Source organism: Mus pahari, chromosome 3 (assembly GCF_900095145.1).
Source record: "Mus pahari chromosome 3, PAHARI_EIJ_v1.1, whole genome shotgun sequence".
Classification (NCBI taxonomy): Eukaryota; Metazoa; Chordata; class Mammalia; order Rodentia; family Muridae; genus Mus; species Mus pahari.
The window spans coordinates 81,589,264-81,611,659 of NC_034592.1; the positions used below are offsets into that span (position 1 = coordinate 81,589,264).

Genomic DNA, 22,396 nt, shown 5'->3' on the forward strand with positions numbered 1-22,396 from the left:
CGGGTCCCTCCTCTCCAGTCCGCTCTCTCCCCGGCAGTCCAAAGTATTACTCTTAATCAACCACTTACCCAAAGTCATTTATTAATATCTCTTCTTTGCATCATGAATGTTTTGACAGCTTGGCAACTTTCTTACACTTATCAATTTTGTATTTATTCATTAGGATGATTCAGATTAAATTACAAATTCTTCATAAATTTTGTGGAGACATTTGTCTACAAAAAGACACATAAACTACAGTATGATGTGTTGGTCTGGGGCAGACTAAAAAGATGATGGATGACAACTTTATAAGACTGTAAGAGAACTGAACATTTTCTATTAAGCAGGGATGTCTTAGCACAAAATATTTTACTAAGTATCATGGTCATGCTGTTGTAGAGCTATACCGCTGCAAATAACATAAAATATATCACAGATAATTATAGCACTTGAGTAGGATGATATTTCTGTTATCATTTCCTGCAAACTAATTTTATAGTTATTTTCATTTGTACATTTATATTATTAAAATTGATTACATTAAAGCAGTGCTGTTTACACGTGTAGCATCTTGCCTTTATAAAATGTTATTTTTACATTATTTTCTCTTGTTTTGGCTTAGTCAATGCTCATTGACTATAGGCTTTGTGGCATATATGATGTATTATCTGCGTATGTAGTTGGTGATGCTATCTATGTCTCTGTAAGTATACTCTGAGGTATTTACCTTATGACAAATTTGTAAGTATAATTTTCAACCAGGGTTTTTTTTCATTTCATTCTTGTTAACAATACATACCATTGTAAATGTGTATTATTACATATTTTTTATGAATTTTTTATTACAAAGTATTCTTGTCCTACTGAGTAATGAAAAGACAGAACCTAAACTGTATTTGTGTCCTTGTCTTATTGATTTCAAGCCCAAAATGGAAAGGTGCATTGCTTAAATTAATAAATTATAAAACACAACTTCCTATTCTAAATAATTTTATCACCTCTTTGCAATCTTAATTCCATTTCTCTTATTTGTAAATTTGTCACCTATTGAAATAATGGGCAGGCATTTCTTTACCATTTATTTCTTTATGAATACCACTAAACATAACTGTATTTTGATTATCTTCATGGCCTACTCTGAACCAGGTGTCTTTTTCTAAGCAGTGTTTTTACATTGGGTGTATTTGTATTTTGAAATAATGACTGCCATATGAGAAAGTTTCAAGGTACTTAGAAACCTTAAGCAAATTCATCTGTTTCACTTATGTACGACAAGTGTTTTATTATCTCACTGTATAAGTGTAATCATACAAGCATATATAGTAAGAATTGGAACAAGTTTATATGGCTTACTTTGTTCTCATCGGAGAGAATATCATTTTCATAGTATTCTTTCATTTCTTAACACCTATCCACAGTGTAATTATCAAGGTGAGGATACCTAATATTGACATAATAATATCTAATCCACAACTTTACCAGTTACTCCAAAAATACTTTATAGTTTATCTACATTCCAATATTAGGCCAAGCACATTTACGTGGCAGGAAGTTGAGAACATTTTGTCATTAATTTCCATAGCTTCCTCAAACCGAGTTTTAAATGCTTATTTTTTGTTTTTCTCCAAGGGACTGAATTATTTCAAGGGAATTACGTTATATTCTATTGTTACTCTCTCATCTAACATACAAATTACACTTACTGTGTCTTTATCATGAGTGAAAAAGTAAACAAACTAAATGAAGTCACAAAGATAGAACATAAAATTATCTGAGCAGATTTCATAATTATCAAAACAACTATATTACAGACAGAGTATTATTTTTATGCTACAAAATAAAAATATTATTTAATTTTATACTACAGAGGACAGTTCTGGTTCTACAAGGGCTTATCCAAGGATAATTTTGAATAGTCATAGCTTCTCTTTATCATTTCTTCACTAAATGTATGTGGGAAGATAACAAAATGAGTGAAACAATATATATGAAGAGGATCAATTTAGAGTTGAATAATTACTACTTAAATACTCATGGTTGACATATAGTGTGAAAACAGTTTGTTATTTTCTCTGCCTATAATCTTTGAAGTAAATTATGAAATTTATAGTTATAAATACAAAGATATTTTGTGTTAGAATCCTATTTTATAAAAGCTAATTAGCTTAGATAGTGATAAATGCATAAAGAATTTACAAAGCATATTTATGAAAGCAAGTAGAATGCTAATGAAGAACATTTAAGGAGTACTAAAAAACCAGAAAATTGTATTTATGATAGTTTAAAACAGGAGTGGCATAAGAAGGTAAAGAAGGGAAAAGGGACATAAAGGGGAAGAGAGGGTAAATATTCTGAGGAAATGCTAGGGTGATAAGGCAGGAGTGGGTGGGTGGGTGGCAGAGCACTCTCATAGAAGCAGGTAAGGGGGACGGGTTGGGGGTTTGCACAGGGGAAAATGGGAAAGGGGATAACATTTGAAATGCAAATTAATAAAATAAAAATAAAATAAAATAGATGCTAAACCACAAAACCACAATTCTTCCCTTTAGTCCAATAAAAGCCTCTTCGCTGTCAGATATAAATTGAACATAATTATAACAATTATGCATATTATAAGGTATGATATACATTATGACTTCCAGCCCATTATATTTGAAAATTTAGGGAAAGTATTCTATCATCTATTCTAATGAGTTACAATTTCGTCTCTAAATCATGTTTTATTTCAACTTGCATTACCATCTGAAAACCATCCATTTGAATCTAGAATATTTTCTTTAATTGTAAACAGCTTAAGCTCAAATGTGAGACTTTAACTAGTCTGAAGTGGAAACTTCTAGTTCTTACGAAAATTTTTATGTCAAGTGATGTTTCGCTGTGGTTCAGATGAAAGGATATCTTGGTAAAGCAAACACATGAAAGACTCTTTTTCCGCAGCAGACACAGGTGAAAGGATGTTTGAATATAGCATACATATGAAAGGACACTTGATGAAGGAGTAGAAATATAACCCAGCAGACAATTAGAGACAAGCACTGAGCTTTGGATTGATTTGCTCCGCCTCACTATTCACATGCTATGGTTCACCTTACATAACATTATTGAGCTCAATTTCTGATAAAGCTGCCAATGAGAGAAACTCACCGATCCTCAGGTTCCCGTGGCAGCTTGCCACTTCCAGGACCTTACCTCAGGCCAGTTAGCAAGCCCCTCAATTCTTCACAGTTGAGCTACAGCTGCTAGTTCGTGCCTGGTGACTGTTTGCCTAAAGGACTGGTCTGCTCCTGCTGAATCATATTTGGGGTTTGCTACAGTAAAAAACTGCTGCTGCTGCTGAAGATCGAGCTCAAGAACTATTGCTGAAGAGGTCCACTTCTGCCATATCCTAATAAGTTTTCTCTTCTGCTACCTCTGCTGGGCGGTTGGCTAGAGGAGAGGTTGAACCCTTATTAAAAAGTTGATTGCATCTGTAAACAAAATATTCTGAGGAAAATAACACAAGCTCTGATCAGGTAAAAAACAGAAATATAAGCAATTGTAGAGAAGGTTTTGATGGTTAAGAGAACTGAGAATTCATAGGAGAGTTCTAGGTTCTTGCAAGGGAAGAAACAAGGTATTGTGAATCTAAGTTGATGAGCAACAGAAAGCTTCTGAATAGTTTCTGTGTGATGTGAGGAAAGAGTCCATGGAGATAAGTTTAGATTCTAGAATGAATGCCTCCTGTATTACTTCATAGAATATGTGAGTCAAATGAAATGTTTTATTAATAAAGTGTACATATTATATTACTATTCAGTAGTTATCTTAAATGACCAAAAGATCTCACAAATATTTCATTGTTATGGGATTTTACGGAGATATTTGAGATTTCATACGTTGGTCAAGACCTTTGACAGCTTTCATTCTACCTCTGAATGACTGCAAAACTGCAGAAAAAAGAAAGTTTTCAAAAAGTAGAAAAAAAGAAAAAAAGGGGAATCATAGCATTGTTCCCATAGTTGCAGTTGTTACTTTCTTCCACCATCAGAACCAAAATTACAAAACCAAAAAGATAAATTTATCTTTTTCTAGTCAGCAGTAACTTAGAAGAAAGAAAAGCAATAGACTCTCAACTGCATACATTTTAATGACTGATTTATTCTTTCTGAAATGTGTAGGAGGAAGGAAAATGTAGTTCAAAAGACAATAAAAATAACTTGAGATTTTATTGTTTTCATGCCAAACTAAGTCATTAGGAAAGAATCTTGAGAGGGATGAACAAGCTACAGATCCCGCTTACATCTCATCCTGCTCACATGTTTCCTTGCCTTTCAAAGCAGGGTACAGCTGGGGTTCCATTAATAAGCATCAAGGTGATTAGGTAGCTCTTTTCCAGTCTATACCCTACTAGAATTTACTACAGTTTAATAGGGTTCTTGATGTCATATTTTTGCATGCAAGTATCATACTATTATTTCCACCTTGGAGTAGGAGGATGCTATAGCTGTGCCCATGAACAATCCTGGTTTGGTTCAAATTTTGTCATAGTTCAATAGTTATAGGGATTGTCTGTGAAAGTTGCAGCAATACAACACTCTAGACAAAGTCCTTTGCATTATTTGGAGGAGTCTGTAGATAATCTAAGCCTTGACAGTAAAAAAAGAAACCAAAACAAAACCAGAAAAAAAAACCCACAAACAAACAAAAAACAAAACTCAAAATGACAGCCTCCACTCCAATAACCCATTTCTCTCTCTATGTGTCTACATGTACATGTATATATGCATATGTATATATGCATATGTATGTCTGCCTATTCTGTTTAAGCTCATAAAGAGACTCACAAACCAGAATATTCACACCCTGCCTGCTCCTGGATCATGCTTTCCTAGGCATTTTCTCTCCTAGACTTCCATGTTACTTTGTTCATCCTAGGGTTACAAGTCTGTACAGTATCACAGTTATACTGTTAAACAGTCTTCTATCATGTGCTAACTTTGTTCATCTTTATGGAAAAGTATTTTCTAATGTAATAGCCTTGCCTCACAGCAATGGGAAAGTAGGTCCTTGGTCTTGTGAGGTTTGATGCCCCAGCATAGGGGGATGCTGGAGCAGTGGGACAGGTAGAAAGGGAGCTTGGAGGGTGGATGTGGGAAGGTGATTGGTGGAGGGGTAACTGGGAAGTGGGATATCATTTCAGCTGTAAACATATGGAATAATTAATACATAAAAGAAATAAATGGAACAGAGTCACAGGTCAGATTTAATTACTTAACTTTGATTTTTGTTTTTTGAGAAAGTCTTTCTTTTTCTTTTTTTCCCTAGGCTAGCTTGAATCCTGTAATGTAACCCTGGATGGCCTTAGACCCCTAATCCTCCAGTTTCTACCTGCTGAATGCAGGGGTTACACATGTCTTAGGCTTTCTATTACTGTGAAGAGTCACTATGAACACAGAAATTCCTCTAAGGAAACATTTAGTGGACGATTGGCTTACAGTTCAGAGGAGTAGTGCATTATTCTCATGCTGGGAAGCAAGGTGGCATTCAGGCAGACATGGTGCTCGAGAAGTCACTGAGAGTTCTACATCTGGATCTATAGGCAGTAAGAAGGGAGAGTGAGCCACTGGGCCTAGGGTGAGTGTACTGGCTAGCTTTGTGTCAACTTGACACAGCTGGAGTTATCACAGAGAAAGGAGCTTTAGTTGGGGAAGTGCCTCCATGAGATCCAGCTGTGGGGCATTTTCTCAATTAGTGATCAAGAGTGGAGAGACCCCTTGTGGGTGGGACCATCTCTGGGCTGGTAGTCTTGGATTCTATAAGAAAGCAGGCTGAGCAAGCCAGGGGAAGCAAGCCAGTAAAGAACATCCCTCCACGGCCTCTGCATCAGCTCCTGCTTTCTGGCCTGCTTGAGTTCCAGTCCTGCATCCTTTGGTGATCAACAGCACTATGGAAATGTAAGCCAAATAAACCCTTTCCTCCACAACTTGCTTCTTGGTCATGATGTTTGTGCAGGAATAGAAACCCTGACTAAGACAGTGAGCTTCCGAAACCTCAAAGTTTGGTGATCAACTTTCTGCCAGGGCCACACATCATAATAGTGCTACTCCCTATGAGCCTATGTGGACTTGTCTTCATTCAATCATCATAACAAGCATGGATGAGCACACAAAGATTTAAATCTCAATAATAAAATGTAATTAGTAAGGTTTAAAATATTGAAATGCTAAAACATTAAAATTCCTCTAGCCTTCTATATCCATAATATACACTATTCAAATAATGATATGACTACTGTGTTACATGGAACTGAAAAGGAACATTTCCATGGTTATAGAAATTTCAAATGGATAACTCTGATCTGTGTAAATGGTGACTGTCAATCTGCAGTTTCTTAACTTCCTAGAAATTCAGAATCTTAAGGCACAGATCTAATCCCCATTTTATGGCATGACAGGTGACTTAAATGCACACTAAAATGTGTAAAGCACTGCTCTACCATGTCATCTTACAGTACAAGTGTTTGCTGAGTGGATAAACAAATGGATTAAATGATCTTCATTTGGTTTACATGTGAGCAGAAAAAGTCTTCAGAATCAAGTGTCTCCGCTTTATATTCATGACAAATTCTGCTAGGATCTTACGTTTGCAAATGGCTATATTTTAGGAGAATCAATGAAGGATTATGTTATGTAAAATATGAGCTTGATATATGGCTGAATGAAGTATTTTACATTTTCCAGCCACTGTTTCCGTCTTCCCTATTCATCAAACTGTGTTAGCATGTCTCCATAATCTGTATTCGCCATTTTGTAGCTGCTGGTTCTAAGATTGACAGTCACAATGATGTTCCTAGATGCCTCGAGAGAACATGGCATGATTTATCTGTAAATATTAGTGCAAATTTAGTCATGAGGAATTTACGTTTTATTGGATGCATATTGGCAGGATGTATCATTTTCTCCTCTATTTAGACCTTGAGGGAGAAAAAGACAACCTGGGGCAAATTCTCTCTTTGTGCAAAAGCTATTATATATATTAATCTTTAATGCTTTGGTGTGTAAGTTGAAGAGATTGTCTTGAAATGAGGATCGTCAGGGGAAAAAAAAACCTTGATACTTGTCTGTGTTGACATTATCACTCTGGCTAACGGAATGTTGTAGCTAATTTGAAAAAATTGATTTTTTAAAATTTCCTATTACTTGACCTATCTTTTCATGAGAGCATGTACTATATTTATGTGGTTCATCACTGGGGGCTGAAGGTCTCAAATCTTTTACGTTTACTAAAGCTCCTGCCATTGTATTATTTTGAGTATGAATGTAAATGTATGTACATGTGTATGTGTACATTCCTGTGTGTGTGTGCTTGTGTGTCCATGTGCATGACCTCTATACCACCTTAAGAAAAGATTATTAGGTTTTAATTATGTGCGTTATGTACCTGTGTGGGAGTATGCAAACAAAAGAACAGATGCAGGAGGAGTAAAAGGCAGTGTTTCCAGTCCCTTGTAGTTGAAATCATGACCTGCCATGGGTGTTGGGAAATGAAAGCTGGTTCCCTGGTAGAGCAGCAAATTTCTTAAACAATGATCCATTTCTGTAGACTCTTACAGAACCTTATATCTGACTGTTTTACTTGATGTAGACAGAAAAGTGAGAAACTACTTATGGAGGTGATACTGTGTATGTGTCTCTCATTAGAAAACAAGCAGACATCTAAATAATAAAATAAAGATAAAACAAAACTAATTCAAAATACAACAAAAACAGGAGGGAAAGACAAATAAATAGCACACAGACTACTTAAAGACACAGAGACACACATTTGCAGCACTGAAATCCTAACAGAACACAAAAACGAGAGCAGTAATATATACACTAAGACACATAAGGTAAACAACAACAACAACAACAACAACTACTACAACAACAAAACTAAGCAAGTCAGAAAAAAAGTGTCATGAAAAAAAATTATGAGACAAAGAAACTCCAAGGATACCACTTAGCTTTGTATTGGATATCTATAGCTGGGCATGGGGCCTGCCTTTAAGAGTGATTTGTGTCCCAAGTGAAACTCTGTTGGAGAAAATCAAGTTTCATTTGAGAGTGGTTATCAATTGGAAACAGCTTCTGAGATAGGGAGGAGGATTTTTGTTCAAGGCTTTCAGTGCTGGGATCCTATCTGGCACAGACATGTGCAGACCCTGTGAATGCCGCCACAGTCACAGTTCCCCTGTACACCAGGACTAGGCTACTTAGAAGGCCTTGGTTCTTTGATAGTTTTTATCCACTCTGGATTCCTTCCACCTCCTCTTCTGAAGATTTTTCTGAGCCCAAAGGGGAGGGATTTGAGTGTTCCAAGGACTCTTGCACTCTGCACATTGTCTAGCTGTGGGGCTCTGTATTTCTTCCCATCTACTGCATGTGGAAACGTCTATGATAATGGCTGAGCAAGGCTCTAATTTATGAATAAGCAGAATGTTGTAAGGAGTCATTTTATTGCTACATTACTTTAGCATAGTGGTTCTAACACAGGGTTTCTCTGTGTAGCCCTGGCTGTCCTGGAAATCACTCTGTAGACAAGACTGCAGAAATTTCTCGAGTGCAGAAATTTGCCTGCCTCTGCCTCTGCCTCTGCCTCTGCCTCTGCCTCCTCCTCTGCCTCTGCCTCTGCCTCTGCCTCTGCNTCTGCCTCTGCCTCTGCCTCTGCCTCTGCCTCTGCCTCCCAAGTGCTGGAATTCAAGGCGTGCACCACCAACTGTCTGGCTGGTGCTAAGTTTTAAAAATATGTATCAGTTTGAATTCTTCTGTATGCAGCCATCCAATTTGACTAGCACCATTCATTGATGTTTTCTTCTTTCCAGTGAGTTTTTTGTCTTCTTTATGGAAAAACAGTTTTCTGAAGGTGTGTGGACTTAGTCTAGGTCTTTATTTTAGTTCTTCTACTCAACCTGTCTCTTTTGTGTTAATATCATGCTGTTTTTATTAATAGAGATTTACAGTATAACTGGATATCAGATATAATGATACCCCCAACAGTTCCTTCTTTCTTTCGTTCTTTCGTTCTTTCGTTCTTTCTTTCTCTCTCTGTCTCTGTCTCTGTCTCTGTCTCTCTCTTTCTTTCCTTTTTTAGATTTAATTTGTTTTATGTCTCTGTCTTCAGACACACAGAAAAGGGCATCAGATCCATTATACATGGTTGTGAGCCACCATGTGATTCCTGGGAATTGAACTCAGGACCTCTGGAAGAAAAGTCAGTGATCTTAACTCTTGAGCCATTTCCCAGGCTACCACATAGCAAACAAGTTTCAGTGCCAGCTCTACCATGTTCATGATTCATGCCCTTGGAGCCAGTTCCCCTGTAACCCACACAAATAGGGCCAGCTGTTTTGTGCTACCCAGATGAAAGCAGGGCCAACCCTCCCACTCTCATGACCCAGAGGCCATCTCTCCTGACTACTACAAGTGGTGAGGGGATAGGTGGGATAGGCCATTCCTCCATCACCCTTGCAATCACGCTACATAGCAAACTAATGAAAGAGCCAGCTCCTCTACCCTCAAACGCTTGGGCCAGCTCACCCACAACCAACAAACAGGGCCAGCTCTACTGTGTTTCCTGGGAGAGTAATGGGCACATTCTTGTGTTCCACAACTAATGATAGGCTGGGTCAACTCTCCTGTTCTCATATCTTTGGAGCCAGCTCTTCCATGATGCCCAGGTGAGAGGTGAGGTCTGTTCTACACACCCCATAGACATCAACATGCCCCCACGTGGCAGCCCAGAGCAGGAACATCCACCTGACCTTTGGTGGTATCTGAAACAGACCCCCCCTGCTGCAGGGCCACAAACCAAGAGAAGACCCTGGGTGATAGCAAACACCAAGACCTCATCATGACCTTGGGAGTATCACCAGTTATTCACTTCATGTTCTGCCTCACTATCCTGGAGTCTCCACTTTTCTCTTTATTCATTGTGCATGTGTCCTTCTGCTTCTCTTTCTCTTACATCTCTCCACATGCTCACTTAGTGGCATCAAGGAAATCTGGGTGTCTGGGATTATCTCAGGAGTTCTATGGCATTTTTGTGCTATGTGGCACCATGTTGGGGGTCATCTCAGGCTTGCCTTGCCTGCCCAAGCCATTTGGCCCTGGTCAGTGGTGATCTTGTGGGAGCTCTGCATGATGCTAGGCTAAGAGTCATCCCTGACTGAGGCATGTAGCACCAAGTCATCTCCATTTTTTAAAATTATGTATTTATTTACTTATTTTTAGAAGATTCATTTTATGTATATGAATGCACTGTCACTGTCTTCAGAAGTAGAGGACATCAGATCCCATTACTAATGGTTGTAAGCCACCATGTGGTTGCTGGGAATTGAACTCTGAATCTGTAGAAAAGCAATCAGTGCTCTTAGCCTCTGAGCCATCTCTCCAGTCCCTCCTTTTTTTTTTTTTTTTTCTCCATTATTTAGTGTTACTGTGGACTGAAGCCCACATCACTCATTCACTGTAAATAGCACTGTAAATCAGTTAGAATCTAGATTTCCACATTCTAAGTGATGAGGTCAAGGAGTTATCCTAACTCGTCTTCAGTTTGAAATGGGTATTAAGATTCATCTTGTACTGAAACATGTTAAAATTACTGAGGCATTGCATTGAGTTCTGAGCTAGAACAGCAGTCTACTTTCAAACTGACTAAAGACTAAAATTTAAGAATTTGAGAAATTATCCCAAAGAAAGATTCTTCTGAATGACAATAGCCCATGCTAGTTTTGGCCATATTAAAGATTTATGGAAATGAAGTTCTTTGAGTGAAAAAAAGAAAATCCTAAAATACCTTGCTTTTTTTCTTGCATCAGGTGGGAAGAAAAAAAAGTGCACATTGTAAAATTCATATGTACAAAATTTCACTTAATTTACATAGGACTGCTTATCTGTACTTCCCAAAACTTTTCACTAGAATTCAAGCCACAGCTTCTAACTATGGCTGCTTTGCATTTGGCTTCATGGAACCACAGATATTCTGTCTCAGTGATGCAGAGTCAATGAAGGGAACTGAGGAAAGGGTCCCAAGGCTCCTAGAGCACTGTGCGCTCTACAAGGACTCTTTTACTGTTAGATAAGAGAATTCTCTACAGTTGGTCTCTTCAAGAAAGTAAAAATATTTTTGTAAATGTAGGTAAATCCATTTCTAATTTCTCTCCAAAATTAAGCAGTTCAAGTCCTCGGGTTGTAGCCAGTTTACTTGTTTGTTTGTTTTCATTCTGGTTCCATTAGCTGAATATCTATTCCAAATATTAGCCATATCTTAACTTCTGGCTGATTATTCTAATTAGAACTTATATTATGTATAAAATTATTTAAATTAATATTCTGTACATATATTAATCCTATAAATTAATATAGTGGCAGTAATTCTTTATTAAGCTAGTTCACAAATAACTTTTAATATTTCAAAGCTTAGGCCTTGTCTGGGCAGTCTCTGATCTAGCTCATCTAAGTTAATGCAAACAACTAGCCCCACCCAGCCACTGTGGCTCCCTATACCTTCCAGGTTTGTAATCACATCAGTCTACTCTCATATCTCCTAGTGAAAGGCACTTATTCCTTCTTCCCAGAGTTATTTCTCCCTTCCAGAAAGGCCTGCTTTCTACTTTCTGCCAAGCTAATCTGCCATCATATTTTTATTAAAGCTAACTGAAGAGTGCCTTAGGAAGGTGAGGAAAGACAGAGATACCAGGTCACATAGTGTACTTCAATATTTATACTTTCTAAGTTATAAGTACACCAGATTTCTCTTTACTCCTTCATTCAACTGGCATGAGTAATTTTCCTTATTTGCTGATCCTCAAATCTATAACTATTTCTGAACCCCCATAATTCTGAGGACTTCTTCAAGGAAAATTTTCATATTCTTAGAGGAATAACTGCTGCCTTCTCTGTCAATCATCTTTGCTCTGTTTAGCCTTTTTTGTTTTTATTTGTTGCAATTTTTTTCCTGAACCTTTGCAAGACTGTCTTCTCATTAATTAGGTTCTCAACTAAACAAACCTTATATCAATATTTCTTGGTCAATACGCATGCACAAATACACAATAGAAATCTACAGCAATCATCGCCTATAGATGTGAGAACAATTGGAAGACTCTGTTGATTTTAAGGGTATTACTTAGATGTTTAGAGTCCAGTGACTATCAGATGATATAGTCTTGCTTTGGATGGAGAAACTAAAACAATCCAGCATATAACCCCTAGCCTTATCATCCTCCAACATACAAAGAATAGTCTCACAACATCAGAAGACAAGGGTTGTACTGAATCATAGGCTTAAACCTGGCAGACTTTCTCTTTTGTTTCATTTATTGGTCAAAGCAAAGTACACATCCATGCTTAGTCAGAGTATGCACAAAGAATCCCTCATAAAGTTTGATATCCTTGACAGAAAGTGAGGAGAAGACAAAGACATAGGATTCCTACTTCTGTGTACTCTAAGCTCATGCAGAAGAACCTCAAGAGATAGTCTAGATTTGCTTAAGGTTAGCAGAAATATGTGAGTGTATTTATCTGTTAGATGCTTCTGAGAACATGGAAGATCCTATCTCTCTCCATAAGTTTTAATGTTTGAATGGAATTCATGCTGTTCTTCTGTTTCACTTCACCTTTGAATTTACAATAAAGTTACCAGATATTGATGTGGTCATGAATAACCTGACTTCTCACCTTTATACATACAATAACTGAAAAATCATTGAGCACTTAGTGACTGGCTAATGCCTTAGGACTTTGCAGAGCAGACACTACTAATTACAAACTCATGCTCAATTAAGCCTCTGAATCCCCTCAACCCCAGTATCACATAACATTCTTCAGAGAGCTATCACGCCCTGCTGTTCTCCTCATGCTTAGGGAACATACTGTAACCACTTTATTATTATTGGAATTTCTGACTGTGAAGTGGCTAAAATGCTTTAAATTTGGAAAACTTCACTCTGTACTATAAGGAATAGATACAACATTTACATGCATAGTAACATTCATATGTATATACACATATGCACACACATGTAGTTGTATGTGATATAAACTAAGAAAGGTAAATAGAAATTTATGAAACATGAATGAAACAGTAATTACCATTAAAAGAAATTAATTCACAGTAAAGCATCAAAATTTACTTACAATGATTTTGGTACCTAAATATTTAAATTCACTCACATTTTTATAAATCCAGTTTTAGAAACCAATTGTTTTGATTAAAAAATCCATTAGTTTTATATGTTGCATCATTTATATTCACTATACATAAAAATAATTGGGCATTAATTATATTAACACATGGAAAGTACTTTTTAAAAATTGTTAGATGCTGAACAATCTCCTGTACACAAATGATATGACCAAGAGACATACTGGCCATAGAGATACCATCAAATCTGAACAAAAAAAAATCATGAGGGTGTTATAATCTCTCTGAGATAAACAGAGACAATGTCTGAAGGACAAATGCACAGGGCACATAGAGAGTCCATGGCTATAAATACACAAAAGTCAGGCTGTGTAATCCAAAACAGAAAAACATGAAATGCAAAGACAGTTGGGGTGAGAGGTAGTAAAATCTAAGGGAATGTTGCAAACTACCCTTCCTGTGCAACACATGATGAAGACTAGCATATTAAACAAAAGACACAGCCATCTAGAGAGAACATGAATAAAAGGTTAGAAAATATGTCACAAATGATTGATGTAGATGCTGCCATCCTGAATAAAGAAAGTAAAGACTCTTAGAGTTATACCATGTCACCAAACTAGTAGCACTAGACATAGTGGGAGAGCCTGCTTTAATTGATTCATTCAAAAAAAAAAGAGAAAGAAACCAATTAATTAATTGTCCTATTCACTATATTACAGAACCCCAAACTGTAATTTGCCTTTTTTTTCACTACAACAGACTGTAGAACTGCTAAGTGTAAAAACACAACAAACCATTATTAAATCACATTGTCCCAAATGCCAAATTTAGCACATTCTTTTCTATCATATATCATCCTTTTACAAATAGGACTGAAGCTGAAGAAGTAAGTTTACTATAGTAAAATCATACTACTTGATTAGCAGCAAACAAGGTACCCTAATCATTCTGCATTGATTGGATGATAAGAAGAAAAATGTCTATAATCTGTGATATTGTTCTACTTAGATGACTGGAGGACCGTGGGAAATCACAATACAGAAAAAAAAAAAAAGTGAAGTGTGTTCTGAATGGGTGAAGGGTTGAGCTAGTGAGCACAATTTATCTACCTTCATGCACCCACAATTTAAGTACTCATTAAGCTTCCAAAATGCTTGGATCACAAATTTTAGACATAGTTTGCAGAGTCTACTGCAGCCCAGGTACAACAGTACAGACCTCCTATAGGTTTCTGTAACTGTGCCAATCAGAGGGACAGCTTCTCAAGCCAAAATTTCAGATTTAATAAGAGCCAGGAAACAAAAATGAATGGTACAAGTATATTTATGCTTTTGACGAAGAGCCAGCATGAGAACAGTAGCCTTATATTCTTGTACTTTTGGCAATTTTCATTTTAATTATTGTTGGTTACTTTCTAGAGGAGATTTAGTTTTTAATTTTATTTTTTACTCATTCACTTTACATTCTGTTCACTGCCCCCCTCCCAGTTGCTCCCTCCTACAATCCTTCCTCTATTCCCCAACCCCTTCTCCTCTGAGCAGGTGAGGCATCCCGAGTATTCCCCCATCCTGGCATGTCATATCTCTGCAAAGCTAGGCACTTCTCTCCCGCAGAGGCAAGACAAGCCACCCAAGATAGAGGAACATATCCCACATACAGACAACAGCTTTTGGGATAGCCTATGTTCCAGGTGTCAAGTCCCACAGGATGGCCAAGCTGCACATCTGATACATATGTGTGGAGAGGTCTAGGTCCAGCCCATGTATGTTCTTTGGTTGGTGGTTTAGACTCTGAGAGCCTCAAGGCTCCAGGTTAGTTGAATTTGCTGGTATATCTTCAGTGTTCAGAATGCTTCTTCATATTTTTTCCTGTAGGTGTCTGGAAGTTCCATCTACTGTTTGTCTTTGGGTGTCTGTATCTCTCTGAGTCAGATGCTGGGTGGAGCCTCTCAGAGGACAACTTGCTCCTGTCTGCAAGCATAACAGAGTATCATTCACAGTGTCAGGGATTGGTGCTTACCCATGCGATGCATCTCAAGTTGGGGTCACTTATTGGTTGGCTATTCCATAAATCTCTGCATCATTCTTCCTTCAAGTCAGTATTTCTTGTAAACAGGATACATTTTGGGTTGAAAGTTTAGTGGGTGGATTGGTGTCTGTACTGACCAACTGAGGTTCCTGTCTGGCTATAGGAGGTGGCCTGTTCAGAACCCATATCCCTAATGTAGTAAGACACAGCTAAGGCTACCTTCATTGATTCTTAGTTATCTCTCTTATCCCAGGTATCTGTCTGGTCCTGGAGATGCCTCCTACCTCCTCACCCCCATCAGTTGCAGATTTCTACTCATTTTCATGGCCATCTAGCCATCTTGAAAAAAAACTTTAAAGCAATAATGTTCTTGTGCTTATACTCTTATAGAAAAACTAGTCTTGCTTCTGAAACCTGGAACGTGTTTGCAACAAATTTGGGCTAACTCTCTAGGCAATGTATCACACAAACATTATTTGTATGTAATGTTCATACTTATGCTTGTTCCGTGACCAATTTAATAAAACTTTGTCAGAATTATAGCATTTTTCAACACCTTGTGTATTAATGACTGATCATATGAAAGTCCAGTGACTAACAGGTGACTATTGGAACATGCAAAATTATGATGTTATCATTTTTAATGTGCTAAATAATACTTGATGCATAAACATAGCAATGAATTAACAATAGCCACAAACCTTGGCTAACTCTAAGTTATGAGTCAAAACTCATTCTTTGTCCAATCCTCTATGAAAACTTAATCCCAATGATCTTGGTCCACCTTAATTCTCATTTCTTTTTTTAATGCCAATCTAATTATTTAAAAAATACACATTATTTCAGTCTTAGCAAACCTGTATATAATGTAATTTGTTCTGATTCCTTTTCCACTATTTCCTCTAACTCCTCTCAGAGTCAATCCTCAATTACCCAAACTCTACTTCTTTTAAAGAAAATAGAATCCACCAAGTCTAATTTTTGCTATCCTATATACTCTGATATGTGGCATCCACTAGAGCATAGTCAATCTATAAGTAGCCACATTCATAAAGAAAATAAATTCTCCCATTCCCCAAAGCTATCAACTCTCAATAGCTCCTCAGCTAGAAATTAGGCTCAACAACTCCTCCTCTGTTTTTCATGTATAAATATTGACCAGCTTGATCTTGTACAGTTTTAATAAATAAGCGTGTTTGGTTTGAGTATATTAATGCATTAGTGCTGTCTAAGCTCACAGGACACTATTTTCCTTCTTTCTTCCTGGCTTCTGGCTCTTAAAAAATCTTTCTGCCCGTTTTGCAATGTCTTCTGAGCATTAGAGACAAGGGCTGTCATATAGATATCTTTCTTATGGCCGAGCATGCTGCAGATCCTTATTCTCTAAACTTTCACTAGTCGTGAACTTCTGTACTATATATCATCAACTATACTAAGAATCTTCTTTGTTGAATATTGCGAGCTGTCCTAATCTGTAAGTATTGAGATACAAATTTAGTGGGTTGTTTAATACTGTATCCATTTTAGCAAAACTGAAAAGGTTCATCCCTGAGGCATATGAGTTTTGCAGCCATGGATCTTTAGCTAGATTTATAGAACAAGTATTACTTCCTCCTTTGATATGAGAAGTACGACGACACAGAAAACAGTTATTAATACTTATTGCCATAACATGTGCTTTGCTGCTGCTCTTACAGGCATCTCTTTTTATACTGATCATTACTGTGTCTCAAGTAGTTCACACATAGATACGACTACTGACGACTCCCTCATCCCAGGAAGCTGCATGACACCTCCCTAGAGTATAAAAGCTAGAATTCAGGGAGGAAACTTTCATGTTAGTAAAAGATTAATTTCTTTATGTCCCTTTTCTAGAGAGTGGGCTTTCTTCAGAAATAGGGTCTCACTATTGAGTTTTGTTGGGCAACCAAGACTAATAGTAAGGTGCTGTAATATTTGGGAGAACTCCAGGACACCCGTGGTCAACAACTCAGTGAGGGGCATCTTTATTTTGAAATAAAACATCTTTCAGAGACTGAAAGTGATGGCACTGTATACAAAGATCTGTTAGAAGATCAAACGCTTAAGGAGTTATTCATGTGTGTGTGTGTGTGTGTGTGTGTGTGTGTGTGTGTGTGTGTGTGTGCGTATTTGGTTTACTTTCAAAGGTTTAATATTATTCTTTTCTAATATTTGTTTAAAAGATGAAAGACCTTTTTCCTTTGAGGACTGGCTATTATAACATCAGAAGACACTGTACAAACTGCCAGGAGAGAAGAATAGTCAGTAATCCTAAACAATTATGAAGCCTATGAACTACAACAATGACTGGACTTGCAAAATATCCACAGTGATGTAACAAGGACTCTTTTTATCTTGAGATTAACCAACAGCTGTCTAATTGGACTTAGAGCCTGTTCAATAGAAGAGTTTCTTTAATGCATTATCAAGGAAGCTGCTTTTTGCAACAGATTGAGACTATTACAGAGATCCACAATTGGTTAAAAACTACAGAGAATAATTGACTTTGGGGTACCCAAAACACCTTAAAATAAAATCCCAATAGCTAAGGCTTGGGGAAAATCAAAGAAGAGAAAAATTTAAAGTAACTTTTACTGGCCAGAGATAATTGTTTTCCAGGCTTACTGCAGAGTAATCTCACCCCTTGTTAGTTCTTTTTCTTTCTTTCTTTCTTTTTTTTAAATTGTATATTTTATTTATTTACATTTCAAATATTATCCCCTTTCCTGGTTTCCCCTCTGCAAATCCCTTATCCTATTGCCCTTTTCTCTGCTTCTATGAGGGTGCTCCCCCACCAAACTATCCACTCCTGTCTCACTGCCCTAGCATACACTCGGGCATCAAGCCTTCACAGAACCAAGGGTCTCTCCTCCCATTGATTCCAGATAAGGTCCCTTCAGCTCCTTCAGTCTTTCCCCTAACTTATCCATTGAGGTTCCTGTGCTCAGTCTGATGGTTGGCTGTGTGCATCTGCATTTGTATTGGTCAAGATCTGGCAGAGCATCTCAGGAGACAGCTGTATCAGGCTCCTGTCAGCATGTACTTCTTGGCATCCACAATAGTGTCTGGGTTTGTTGTTTGTATATGGGATGGATCCCTAGGTCTCTGGATACCTCTTCCTTCTGTCTCTGCTCCACTTCTTGTCCCTGTATTTCCTTTAGACAGGAGCAATTCTGGGTTAAAATTTTGGAGATGGGTGGGTGGTCCTATCCCTCAACCTTGGGTGGGGGGCATGCCTAGCCGCTGGATATGGTCTTGACAGATTCACCCTCCCCTTTGCTTAGTTCTTTCTGATCTCTGGCTGGATTGTTCAACTTAGATGCTCCGGCCAACTCCTCTCCAAACTGACTGATTCAATCTGGCTTCTCTCAGTTTCTGATTGAATTGCTCTGTTTGGCCTCAGACTAATTCTGGCAATTTGTCCTGATCATCTGGCTTCTTCTTATTCCCTGATTTCAAATGCCTCTGCAGACCATCACTAAACTGCATGGACTTACTAAGGAATGAAGCCAACTGCACTGCACTGCACTCACTGTATTGATTCCCAACTGACTCAACTCGATACTCATTGATGAACTGTTTTCTCTCTCCATTATCTTAAATAGTCTTTCCACTAAACGTTTGTATCATTTCTCTTACTTATTCTGTCAAATAATTCTCTGATTTATCACTTTGGCTACCTCTCAATTAGACATGATTGTTTGGGATTAAAGGTATTTTCTAAAGGATTCTAGTCAAAGGAATTAAAGATGTGCACTAAAAGTGTGTTTGCATTCCAGACAGATCACACAGGCTTAGCTCTTGGGATATCATCATAGCATCCATGTTGTTGGATTAAAATTCCTTTACTTAAGTGGGAAGATTGTAAAAGCCAGAGGCCGAGGATGCCTGCTGCTAGAAAGTGTCCTCTAGACATAACAGGAAAATAATATACCCATTAAATATTAACAAAATGGTTGCCTGAACAAGACTGGCATACTGACAATACCAGTTGATATGACAATGGTGAAAATTCCTTATTTTCTCTTTTTAGGTAAAAACCAAAAAAACACAAAGCAAAACTCAAACAAAAACTGCAGGTTTGCTAACATAGTGAGAACCAGTTTTTCCCAGTGACAAGATTCCACATGGATTCCTCAATCCCAAGTGATCAGCTTTATACACACATAAGCATTTCTAAATGGACTCAGTATGTCTTATATATACAGATATATGCCCCCCAAACACAACCTCATAGACATAAAAATAACAATTAATGAAAAGGTCATGAACTTAGCAATACATTATTTTCAAAAATTAAGGTAAACCTACATATGCTAGCATGGAAAGTAATTTAATGTTTTTTTAATTAATTTTTTGTAATAAAAATAGTAGTTGTGCCCTTGAAAGGTTAACTTTTTGTTAATGATAAAGAACATAGCTCTGGCTTTCCAATGACTGAAATAAAAAAAATATTTTTCATTTCTGCTAATTTTTCTAGGTATATTTTATCACACGAATATGAATATTTATATCCTTGTGTAAGTCCACATTGTTCTCACTCATAACTGCCTTAGTGACCTCAATTTGCTGCTATGTTTTCTAGTGAGAGCTGTTCCTGCTTCCTAGCTCTTTACCTTAAATATGTTTTTCAAAGTTATTCCTGGATTCTGTGACAGAAATGGTGACTTAATTAATCTCAGAAAAGATGAATTTGCCATTTTGATTATAAGTACTTTTAAAAACTTAGCAATGCGAGTTCTTTTCTTTTGGACCAGATAAGATCATAGGCACATCATTCTACTTTTAATGATAATAATAATACCTTATGAGTTTCCATATATAATAATTTCACCAACATTAAAGATTCTTTACCTGTACAGTCTGGTTTGTGTCATTTTAGTGCTTTATGAAAAAATTTACTCATGAATGTCATATCATCAAGACTTTCTTCACAGTAATTAATCTCTTTTCTGTGCTTGGATTTAACAACCTTGGTAAAGTTGTTTACGATGTTATATTACTATTCTGAATATACTAAATCCTAGACTAGGGAGGCAAAACTTTTTCAGCAAAGTATATTAGTTCCTTAGTGCTGTGATAACTCACAAGCTTACAGCGTTAAAACACCACTAGTTCATTACATTCTCTGAGTTCAGAATCTGAAATCAGTTTCATTTAAGTCAAAATGTAAATGAACCTTCTTTTATTTTATTTCTTTAGGCTTTAGGGGGAAATCCATTTTCTAGTCTATAGTGGCATTCTCCATTTCATAGCAAATGGACCCATTCTCCATTTCCAGAGTTGAGTTCTGTTTCCATTTTTACATTATTGTCTGAATATAATAATAAAAGGAATCCAGATCATTTTTATATCCTAAAGGACATGCAGAATGGACAGTGTTTTCTTGAACTGTGTGCATAGAAGTTGATTTACAGGTTCTGGAAGATGGGGACGGGAAGTCCATGAGGAGTCAAGACCTATATTCTGAAGACCAGAGGGTGACCAATTTAGGACTTTCAAGTCAGATTGTTTCTGTGAACATTATTTAACTTGGCAATAGACAGTTTATAAGTATTGGATATGGGTGTACTACAATAAAAATACAGTCTAAAAATTGTTTTTAATATTAATGTTATATTCTAACAACCTTTACCCCTACTAAATATATGACAGCTAATGGAGACATCACTCAATATTGTTTAGAATGAATTAGTGCTTGCGAGAATTAATGAAGTGAGCAATGGTCTAGAGAAAGGCCTTTTAGATTTTTTGCTTTCGTTTTGTTTTTTGTTGTTGTTTTTTTTGGTTTTGTTTGTTTTGATATTCTAGTGAGAAACTTCTGAGATACAGCAATTTTCTTTATTTTAGACTTTTGTCCTGACATTGGACTTTAATATAGGATTAACCATTATGCTGAAATGTTTCATAATTATTCAGAATTTATATAGGCATATTCATGCATATGACACCTTGAAAAACCACAAGCTTCTTTGTGTCAGTTGCTGTAAGGCAAGTTATACAAGATAACAATAGGAAGAAATTATGGAATTATAATTGACAAATTTACTATCCTTTAACCTTCCAAACTTTACAAGTTACAGGGGTTTAGAACATGGAGCATCAATATCATGTAAGAAATGTTTGTAGCCTTCTCTGTCTCCTCAAAAGAAAACAGAAGCCTAGTGTTTTAAGGGAAGCCGAGTGAGTGTCATCAGCACTCATCATTCTTTGATCCTTGTCATGTGAATAGATTCATGATCTGACATTTGCTATTCTAGTCACAATGGCTCTTGTCTCAGCAATTCAATTTCAGTGTTTCATGAATTTAATACCTGCTCTATTATCAGAAGATTTGTACTAACTTTTACAGCTGAACCGTTTCTAAATTTCCTGTTCATCTTAACCTTTCCACCCTTCCATCTGGGTGGGGGGAGGGCTTTGTGAAAAGGCAAGCCTATTCAACAAACTTCCAACTAGCACCATGTGTGTAAGAGCAAAAAACTGTGACTAGATACCAGATCTTATATGTGTCAGACATTGACAGCTTCAGTTACTCAATAGAGATGGGGAAATAGGCATCAATACAAAAGGCCATGGGTACAATCTCAGCCTCCTTAGAAACTACCTCAGCGAGGAAGGTTATTATATGCCCTTTCCTCCAATCATGGATGACAGAAATGTCCTCTAAGGGCTAAAAGCAAATTTATCATTTCTTTCAAAATCTGAGCTTCCTTGGGTTACAATTAACTGCAACTCTTAGAGTGTAACTTGAGAAGCAGTTAATCTCTCAACAAAGTGTGGGCAACTAAGACTTACCTTGTCTCACTGGTACACATTCTCTCACATGAATGGTCAGCATTTTTAGTATCACTCCAAGTTAAGTATATCTTAATTGAGCAGATTTGAAGACTATAACGCTTAATTTCCAGAAAAGCTGAGGCAGAGTGAATCTTTCCATGTATTTGGAGTTTGAATTGTGTTATCGATCACATAGATTCCCCCAAGAATTATACCTAAGTACTAAAGAAAATCCATGGAAACTTATAGACTTCACTTACTTCATTGTTGCTGCAGCTGGAGAATACTTTCAAAAAACTTAAGAAACTAGGATATTTCTATAAAAGCAGGGCTTATAGAATAAACAAATTTAAAAATTTCTTAAAGAAAATAAAGCCATCATTGCCACATTTTTTTTTTATCCACAATCTTTTATTTT

The 22,396-nt window shown here is 36.9% G+C and overlaps 1 protein-coding gene across 3 annotated transcripts in view; it reads left to right on the top strand.

The window, feature by feature from the left end:
* Positions 1–22,396, top strand: part of Lrrc4c (leucine rich repeat containing 4C) — a 1,191,813-nt gene that overhangs the window by 410,404 nt on the left and 759,013 nt on the right. The gene's annotated exons all lie outside the window — the stretch shown is intronic.